This window comes from Podarcis filfolensis, assembly GCF_964270895.1.
Source record: "Podarcis filfolensis genome assembly, chromosome: 8".
Taxonomy (NCBI): Eukaryota; Metazoa; Chordata; class Lepidosauria; order Squamata; family Lacertidae; genus Podarcis; species Podarcis filfolensis.
In genome coordinates this window covers 82,958,395-82,969,145 of record NC_139611.1, presented here as the reverse complement: position 1 = coordinate 82,969,145, position 10,751 = coordinate 82,958,395, and positions in this window count along the sequence as shown.

The following is a 10,751-nucleotide window of genomic DNA, read 5'->3' as shown; positions in this document are numbered from 1 at the left end:
GATCACGTTTGGTCGAAACTCCCCACTATGACCTGTCCATCTTGGGTGCCCTGCACGGCATAGCTCATAGCTTCTCTGAGTTATTCAAGCCCCTTCACCACGGCAAGGCAGTGATCCATGAAGGGATCACTCCTCCCAAAGCAGTCCAAGCAGCAAACCTATCAATAACAAAGATGGCATCCCCTCGTACAAAACTGCCCTGGTTTCAAGATCTTTAGGGGAGGCCCTTCTCTCGGTCCTGCCACCCTGACAGACACACTTGGAGGGGAGATGGGACAGGGCCTTCTTGGTGGCTGCTCCCAGACTTTGGAACTCTCTGCCTCAAGAAGTTAGACTGGCTCTCTCCTTGCTGTCCTTTTGCCAGCAGGTAAATACTTTCTTATTCCAGCAGGCTTTGGGGAACTGACTGCTTTTAATGAAAGGGCTGGTGTTGTGCTGGTTTGTAGGGTTTTAATATATTAGATGAAGAGTTAGTTTTAATTCTTTTAATGTTTAATCGTTTTTTTAACAATTGCCCCCCATACTTTAGCTGTTCCTTTTTTTATCTGTAAGTTGGTTTGAGATGCTGTCAAGGAGAAAGGCGGGGTTTAAATAAATATATACTACTAATCATAGAATCATAGCATTGTAGATCTGGAAGGGACCCCAAGGGTCATCTAGTCCAACCCCCTGCAACACAGGAAACTCAGCTAAAAATCATCACATTTTCTCAACCACTGGTTTCAGGGTTGCCAGGAACATTATCTTCCAGCCACCTAATACCTGGGTGAACGGGGATGTTTCCAAATTCCCCATGAAAATCGAGAATGAAAATGGCAGGCGCACTTCGCCACAGAGGAAATTCAACGAATGGGGAACCACCACCGAGAAGGCCCCGTCACAGCTCAACACACCAACCGATCAGCCCCCGCACTGGAGGCAGGAGCACCAAGAAGGCCTCACCTGCTGATCATAGGGTCTCTGATATTTCATACTAGGGGACCATGATAGTAATTTTATTATAACTGATTTTATAATGAAATGATTTTAGAATGTTGTGTTATTTGACTGCTGTTAGCCGCTCTGAGCCCGGCTTTGGCTGGGGAGGACGGGATATAAATAAATTATTATTATTATTATTATTATTATTATTATTATTATTATTATTATTATTTCAGTGAGGACCAGCAGCCAGGAAGCCCCAGGGCCAAATCTGCCTTGCCTGAGGAGTTTCAGTTGCCCTCTCCCACCATCAGTTGCCCCTAGAGAAGTGAGATTGACGGGGGCTGTGGAAATTGGGGCTGTTTGCTTGGAGAGATGCATCTTCCTTAAAACAGCTACTAACAGGAAAGGTTAATCTGAATTACATCAAAGCAGGACACACCCATTTAATTATTTTTCTTTCTAGCACACGCTTCTCTGGGAAAGCTAGCAGGTGTGAGGCCCACCTTATCTGGAGAGTGTTTAGCTGCTCCGTTAATCTGGGCCGAGGCAGCGGGGATAAAATGTTCCTAAAGCCGACATTACACCCCAGGCCTTCTGGCCTTTAGGGAAAATGATTTGCGCAAATGCAGCCGTGTGGCATCCACCAGTTTTTCATCAGTTTGCTTCCAGAATCAAAGAAACAGGCCCCTTTAGAGGTTGTTGCTGTTAACACATTCCTATTTATTTAGTAAGTAACCTTACAATTTTCAGTGAGTGCCAGAGGCAAGATAAGCGGGACTCTTTAAATGTGGGCATTCGAAGGGGAAAATATAGCCATTTCCCCTATATTCCAGGGGAGAGACAACTATTTATGCATTTGGCAAGGTGGTATCTGTCCTGTGAAAGCTTTCCTTTGGCTTCTGCCAACCTGGTGGCCTCTGGAGGTTTTGGACTACAACTCCCATCAGCCCCCAGCATTCCCATCGCTGGGGCTGATGGGAGTTGTAGTCCAAAACATCCAGAGGGCACCAGGCCAGCGAAGACTTCTCTGTCCCACCCCCTTTTTCATTTCTGATCCATTTATCCCTGTCTTTTACAATGTTTATTTGTGTTTTAAGAGGATTGGGGATCCTCAGGCCCACAGCTCGGATGCGGCCCTCCATGCCTTGCAGCCTGGCCCTCAGGACTCTTGTCTCCCACAGTCTTTGTCTCCCTTGCTTCTGCCTGGCTGAAATGTGTCCCAAAATTTTGGCAGTGTCTCTGGCTTGCCTGCATAGAGGGTAGAGATCGGGGGGGGGGGGGTGAATATCTGCAGGAACCAGCCTATTGTACAAAGGCAGAGGTCAGCAAACTTTTTCAGCAGGGGGCCAGTCCACTGTCTCTCAGACCTTGTGGGGGGCCGGACTATATTTTGGAAAAAAATAATGAACGAATTCCTATGCCCTGTGATAGGAATTTTATGGTCTTAGATATATGGCAACGTTCATAACCACACGTACATAGATCAGCACAGGAAAGCCAACCTGGAACCATTTTGATTCCTAAACTGAGTAAATGTTTCTCTGCATGGTCAAAATGGAAAAGCCTCCCCATTGTCTCTTCCTTCACAAATCCTGTCTTAATCTGTGTTTGAATAAGGGTGTGAGCCTTATCATTACAAAAGACTGCCCAGGCTCCCCAAGAAATCCAATCAAGTAACCTGCCAGACAGGAAATAAACAAAGCGACAGGAGAAAACAACATGCAAATGTTCTGTTTTAGACCGCCTTATCTGAGGGGTGGTCTTAGGTTACACCCCTTCTGTGATGAATGCATAATGTTTCTGGGGGTGGTCTTGATCTAGAGGATGGGAATTTCAAAAGTCTTTATAAGCCCTTGCACAGCATTTTTGGGGGGTCCTCTTCCTCTCCTGCGTGTGAGGGGAGTACCCTGTTGCAACAGATCAATAAAGATCAAGCTTACTAGCTGCTTTGCTTCTCAAATATTCTCTGGTTGACCTCTGTTATTTTCTCCTACCAATAGGGAACCTATGTAAGGACTCTATATGGGCTCTTGGATACCCCATAAGGGAAAAGGGCATATTTTTATTTACAACAGATGGCGACCACGCACGAAGGGACTTTTGGTTACCCGGATTCTGGAGGCGAGGAAGGACTGGTTATCCAGCGCGCACCAGGCAGTTTGCCAGGAGGAATAACCAGTCCTCCATCGATCCCAGGGTCTGGAAATAACTGGAGGTTCAGCGGGGTTAACCAGGGGAAGCAACGCTTGATCAGGCCGGCCTTAAACAACCAGTCAAGAGATCGTGGGATCACCAGGAACAGCGCATGCGGAAGTGAGTATTAAGTAGGAAACACGGGTAGTGGGTTGGGTTCTCTAAACCACAGCAACCAAAATTCTTTAATTCTTCCTTTTCCCTTCAAATCTAAAATTTCTACTTTTTTCCTCATCTAAAAATTGCCTTCTCTTCCTTTCTGTCCCCTCGATCTCAACACCAGCCCTAGCCCTTCGGAGTATGCCCAGGCAAAAGTTTTGTGTGACTTCTTTCATTTCCCTTCTACAGTCTATATGCCGACCTATTCCTTCGGAGTTTTGCCCAGAAAAAGGTCGTGCTTTTTCTTCTGTACTGAAACTATAACTCCCAGGTGCAGCCGCACCTCTGCCATGGCAATCTTTGTTAGAGATGACCTGTGAGCAGAGAAAGCAAGAGCACCTGATTCCTTTCCTTCTTTGTCATTTCTGAGTCCCAATCTGGCACTGCGCTACGCAAGCGTCCAGTAGGGAACTCTCAGGTTAGATTGTAAGAGGCAGAAGGTTGCTGTGGGCTCCCTGGCTGAGTAATGACCAAAGGGGGGTTGAGATCGCTGACCGCACTGTTAGCTTAGTAGCCAGGAAAGGCCAACAGCTGTACCAGCCTAGTAAGTCAGGCCAGACGAACAGCGGTGTGTCACAGTACTAATTCTCGGAGTTGTCCAAATTGAGTCTACTGTGGGGTTATTTATTGTGTTTCCTGAAAAGTGGGGATAAAACCCCGACTGCAGTATAAAAGTAAAAGCCAGCGCTATTAAAATTCTTAAAATGGGTGCACCTCAATCAAAGAAATGAACCCGCAGACTCCTGATGGGAAAGAAGCCCAGTTGGCGCTTATTTCCGGCCGGGACTCTGACAGTCCCCTTCAATTTGTGTTTAAGAAACGTTTTTCTTGTGTTTAAATTGTACTTAGGTAACTTCCAGCAGCTGCTTATCTTAAATGTGCCATCTAAAATAAAAATGCAAGCTTGCTCCAAAATTTTAAATTAAGAAAGCCATGTTGGGCCTTATCAATCTTAAACAAGACAAAAATGAGAATGAAGTGTGCAAATGTTTGTTATTTGAGAGAGGCTCAAAAGAGTCTTCCTCCTTGTATGTACTTCATTAAGCATATGCCTATGAAAGTATGGTCTTCCTTCTAAGAAAAATATCTGAGTCCAGTTTTAACTTTGATTTGGTTGGACAGAAGAGTTATTGTAAGGCTCCTGATATCAGTCTCTATAAGACTTCCTGGCCTCTTTTCAGGGGTTTTTCCTTCTTACTTCTGTGCCAGGTAAATTTACTCCCGAGTAAGCTTCCTTTAAAGGAAACTGCAAAAGGGGGGGGGCATAGATTAGGCTTACTATTGCTCTGCAAGTTCAGGAAAAATTGTTCACTTTTGTATTCCTTTTAAATCAAATCTATGGCTGTTTTAACTATGCTTAATAAAAGATCCTCTCCCTATCTTAGAAAAAAAAAACCTGTTCACTTAATCTTCCTTTAAAGATAATTTCTCTAGTTACTTGCATTCTTTAGTCTAAGGAAGCAAACTCAAACTATCTCAAGATCTGCTAAAAGGGTTCTGTGTAAAGTTGGGTACTTTTATTTTCCTCTTCCTTAGTACATGATAGGCGCATGGCTTGTGATAAATGCATGGCTTGTGGTCTCTTCCCCAGTTGTGTCTGTGTACATAAGTATGTGTGTGTTTCTGGTAGTACAAATCTTGCTATGAACCCTGTATTTTAGGGTTGGACTAGATGACCCCAGGTCCCTTTCAACTTTCCCAATTTGTGGCTGATGAGTTGAAATTCAGCCCAGATTTGCTCTTTGTTTTTTAAAGGTGAGAGGTGAAAGCCGTGATGTTTTGAAGCAGAACTGGTGATATCAGGCATTTGAGTGATTACAGTGTTTATCATTTTGTCTATTATTTACAAAAATCAGACTTAAAAGTCTACTCAAAGTTTAAGCACATACAAATTCATGTAATCAAGTAGAATGAGCCTTGACCATCTATCCTGTAAATAAAGGGCAGAAAAATTTGTCTGCAAATGGTAAGGCTGAAATGACTGAGAATGTTAAAAATCCTATAAATTCTGACTCTCTGGCCATTTTTCCCATATATAAGGGCGTGGCATTGTTCCGCGAATGACCAGATAAAATGACCGATAATATGACCAATAATGATAGCCCTTTCCTGTACATAAAGGAAGCAGTCCCTTTGCTTGGGCTGCAATTGCTAGCTTTGGTGAATTGCTGAGTTTCTCTTTTTCGTTTTAAAATCTAACCCTATTTTTAAAATCTACTCCTTACCCTTCCCTTCCCTTATTCAAATTCTAATTTAGCCAAAAGATGCAACATTTTCAATAGTATAAAAGGTTTGCTGAGACATGAACTCTGCACATGCACAGAGGCTAGATCAGCTTACAGAGAGAGAGAGAAAGGAGGGGGGAGAGAGGAGGTTTGGAGAGCTTGGGCTGCAGGGAGAAACCTATCCAAATTTCCTTATGTAAAACTTGGAACCATTGAGGGAAATCACCCTTAATGTGTTTTTTGCTCCAAAGGCTACTGAACCATCAAAAGTCAAGAGGTTGCCAAGTTTCAAATCTTAACATGCCAAATTCTTTTCACGGGTAAATATCAAAGCACTCCCACTGACTTCTCACATGAAATAATTTTCCCTTTTAACAGGATATGTGAACCCCACTAACAAAGTGTCCCTTCTTTTCTCCCACAGCAACTTTCTTTCTGTTCTGTGAAACAAGTCTGAAACCTTGCTGTATTAGTGACTTCCATCTCTTTGTGGCTTTGACACTTTAAGTTACAAATAATCTGTTTTCATTTATTAAATCAGTTTTTCCATGATGTCTATGAAATTAATCGAAGCACAACCAAACATTGTTTGTGGAATGGTATTTGTTTACCTTTTTGCCTGAGTATTATTATTTTTGGTTCCTCATAGGTCAGTGTGTGTGTGTGTGTGTGTGTGTGTGTGTTTTACTTTGGGGACATGTCCATCACATATTGAAAGTCATTTTAAGCCCTTTTCCATTGTTTTCCCATTTTTCAGTCCAGTAGTAATCTGTGTGGTTTTGATAATATCTTTGTATTATTTAATAATAATTCTTTTCTAAATCTGATGTCTTTGTGTCAAGTCTGTTTTCATCTGACTGGTAATCTAATTTTTTGCTTTCTTTTTTATTTTTTAACCTTTGTTGTATTTTTTACAGTTCTCTTTCTATACATGTGGAGTAATTTTTTATTTAATAATATGAGAAAAACAACAAAAACTAAGTGAAGGAAAGCAAACAAACTTAGCAGATAGTAACAGTAATTATATGAAAATGTGATAATAATATTAAAATGAGTAAAATGCTTAACTTGCTAAGATAACTCAAGGAGATTGGGGGGGGGCTTTTGCCCCTTCCTTTTCTAACTCTGTCTTTTAAGTCCCTAAAAAAACCCTGCCCCCTTACAGGATGTCACTTCTACAGATGTGTTACTACAGACCTATGATGAAAAAGCTTCGCCACCACCTGCAGCAACAACAGACACCAAAGTTTTCAAAGTGCCCACAGCTATCTCTTTCAAAGGATATAGACTGACAGAGGAGTGGGGCTGACAAAGGGGGGAGGAGTTGAATTGCAAGCACATTTTATCACTTTTGAACCTTAAGACTGTGCTCCAGGATTGAGAAGATCACAATTGTCTCAAGATATGCAACTGATATTTAATTAGGTTTTTTTGTATTATGTGTTATTACGTAGGAATGTTGAAATGTGTCTGACAGTGTGTTATTTCCACAAAGGGGGGGGGGGCTATTTTTGTGTGTAATTGTTTTAAGTTTAATGTCTTATTCCTTACACCCCAGTGGAGGATTCTCATACATTTTATGCGTTCTAATAGACCAGGCTATTGTGTAGTCCAATGTTTAGATTGTCCCACCTGGCACTATGCCAACCTTCCCTACCCATTTTAAAAATGTGCTAAAACTCGCTTTACCAAGGAGAAGCTTCTAAGATACATGAAGGTGGATATGCTTTGGTTTAGCAGGAATGATCCCTTATAGAGTTAAATTGACTTATTTGGACAAGTGCCCTTTTTAAGAATGGTTTTCTTTTAACAGTTTGTTTTGATAAGTTGAGAACCATGAGCATATATAAATTATAATTGGACTCAGTTTGAATTGGGCAAGTGTATCCAGGCTGCAATTAGCTTTTTGGTCCTTTAAGTGCAAGTGAGCAACTTCCCATGAGTGCAAGACCACAGCCTATAATAAAATCCCACAGAAAGGCCAAGGCAAAGACATCTCTCTCATGAGATGTCCAAACCTGTGCCAGCTATGGTGAATGCCAGGCAACATGGTTAAATGAAAGCCCCGAGGGGATTCAACAGGATGTGTTGCTGTAGCACTATGCCGGTGTGAGACCACAGAAGAGCTAGCTTGACACCTGAGAAACACACAAAAATGGCGAAGGACAAAACACCAACTGCATTTTTCAGTCAGTAGTGGACCTTCCTGCTAAATGTAAAGCATAGCCACTATTGAGAAAATGTTTCTCCCAAGAGCTAGAATGCCACAAGTAATTTAGTAACAAAATGCAACATATGTTATTTTTAGATGATATATTTATACAAAGGCATCCATTTACAACATACGATGTTATTATTTGTGGGGCAAAAATTTTTAAGAAAAATTCTAGCCCCAAAGGGGGGATAATGTGATAGGAATTTTATGGTCTTAGATATATGGCAACGTTCATAACCACACATACATAGATCAGCACAGGAAAGCCAACCTGGAACCATTTTGATTCCTAAACTGAGTAAATGTTTCTCTGCATGGTCAAAATGGAAAAGCCTCCCCATTGTCTCTTCCTTCACAAATCCTGTCTTAATCTGTGTTTGAATAAGGGTGTGAGCCTTATCATTACAAAAGACTGCCCAGGCTCCCCAAGAAATCCAATCAAGTAACCTGCCAGACAGGAAATAAACAAAGCGACAGGAGAAAACAACATGCAAATGTTCTGTTTTAGACCGCCTTATCTGAGGGGTGGTCTTAGGTTACACCCCTTCTGTGATGAATGCATAATGTTTCTGGGGGTGGTCTTGATCTAGAGGATGGGAATTTCAAAAGTCTTTATAAGCCCTTGCACAGCATTTTTGGGGGGTCCTCTTCCTCTCCTGCATGTGAGGGGAGTACCCTGTTGCAACAGATCAATAAAGATCAAGCTTACTAGCTGCTTTGCTTCTCAAATATTCTCTGGTTGACCTCTGTTATTTTCTCCTACCAATAGGGAACCTATGTAAGGACTCTATATGGGCTCTTGGATACCCCATAAGGGAAAAGGGCATATTTTTATTTACAACAGCCCCACAAATAACCCAGAGATGCATTTTAAATAAAAGGGCACATTCTACTCATGTAAAAACACGCTGATTCCCGGATCGTCCATGGCTGGATTTAGAAGGCGATTGGGCCGGATTCAGCCCCCGGACCTTAGTTTGCCTACGCATGCACAATGGTGACTTTTAACATTGAATTGCTCTTCTGCTCGTGTTTGATGCTGGCTCCGCCCACCACCAGGATCCGGCCCCTGAAACATTGCCCAGGATAGAATGTGGCCCCCTGGAAATGCACTAGAAAGTGTGGGATGATGCTTTGACACAGCATCATCTAACCTTCCTGCAAGCAAATCAGAATGAAGGCTTAGTAAAGAACCCACATTATCTAACTGATCGGTTTGCATTCCACCTTGGAGAGAAAGAAGATTCAGACTAATAGAAAATAATAGACAAATACAGCTTAAAATTGGACAGACAAGCACATACAGCAATCCATAACAACAAAAGCCTTCCTATTGGGTTGTTTTTTTATATTTGATTCTATATTTTGTGGTTTTGTATTTTGTTTTTGTTCTATGAGCTGCCCTGAGACCTCCAGGTATAGGGTGGTATATAAATTCAATAAATAAATAAAAATAAAACATCTATCTGTCTACATCTCTGCCATCTTGAGAATTCTTTGAGCTAAACGGTGAGGTGGAAATTTATAAGGCTGTGTGGCACAGTGGTTAGAGTGTCGGACTAGGACCTGGGAGAGCAGGGTTCGAATCCCCGCTTGGCCATGCAGCTCATTGGATGGTCTTAGGCCTACATCTCAGCCTAACCTACTGTGATAGGAATTTTATGGTCTTAGATATATGGCAATGTTCATAACCGCACATACATAGATCAGCACAGGAAGACCAACCTGGAACCATTTTGATTCCTAAACTGACCAAATGTTTTCTCTGCAAGGTCAAAGTGGAAAAGCCTCCCCATTGTCTTTTCCTTCACAAATCCTGTCTTAAGGGTATGTCTGTGTTTGAATAGGGTGTGAGCCTGTGACCTGGCCCAGGAACTAAGTATTTATCACTACAAAAGAATGGCCAGGCTACCCAGGAAATCCAATCAAGTAACCTGCCAGACAGGAGATAAACAACGACAGGAGAAAAACAACATTCAAATTTCTGTTTTAGACCACCTTTTCTGTGATGTATGTATGATGTTTCTGGGGGTGGTCTTGATCTACAGGGTGGGAATTTCAAAAGTCTTTATAAGGCCTTGCACACCATTTTTCTGGGTTCCTCCTCCTCTCCTACGGGTGAGGGGAGCACCCTGTTGCAACAGATCAATAAAGATCAAGCTTACTAGCTGCTTTGCTTCTCAATATTCTCTGGTTGGCCTCTGTTATTTTCCCCTACCAATAGGGAACCTATGTAAGGACTCTATATGGGCTCTTGGATACCCCATAAGGGAAAAGGGCAATTTTTGTTTACAAAACTACCTCAAAGGGCTGTTGTGGGCATGAAATGAGGAGAGGGAGAGCCATGCCCGCCAGCCACCCTGAGCTCCTTGCAGAAAAAAGTTGGATATAAATGCAGTAAATTTATAATGATGGTGATGATAGCCCAGATGGGCGGAGTAGGAATAATAAAATTATTATAAAAATCATTATTATAGCCAGTCCAGGAATAAAAGGCACTACGGCGAGAGATTATGCCTCTCTGCCCTCTTGCACTCCTTTGAATTTCATTTAACATCCTGACCCCCTCACATAATGCGCAAGGTTTCATTCAACCAATATTTATGTTTATCACCAAGGCAATACAAAACACAGTTTTCCCAGAACATAGATTACGCAACTGAGAGCAAGCGAGAAACAAACCCAATCCTCTATGTTTCCTCACAGAAACCCACCGATGTTCCCCTTTTGCGGACATGAAATCAGGCTGGGCTCCCACCTCCTATTAATGTGTATTTATTTATCCAGTCTGTATCCACAGCTGTGCCCGTCTCTCTTCATCACTTTTAGAAGCGTAACGAGTTTAATGAGCCGTCCATTTGATAAAAGGCCTCTCACAATGGTTTGGGTGCCCCCCCCTTCTCCTTCTACATCAGGCATGGTCCCAGATAAGAGATTTATAGGCTCGTTTGACGTAAAAGTAAATAACTTTAAAAATAAAGCAAATTAGAGGAGACTTGTTTGCTGACCCAGATGCAGAGAATAAACTGACGTGT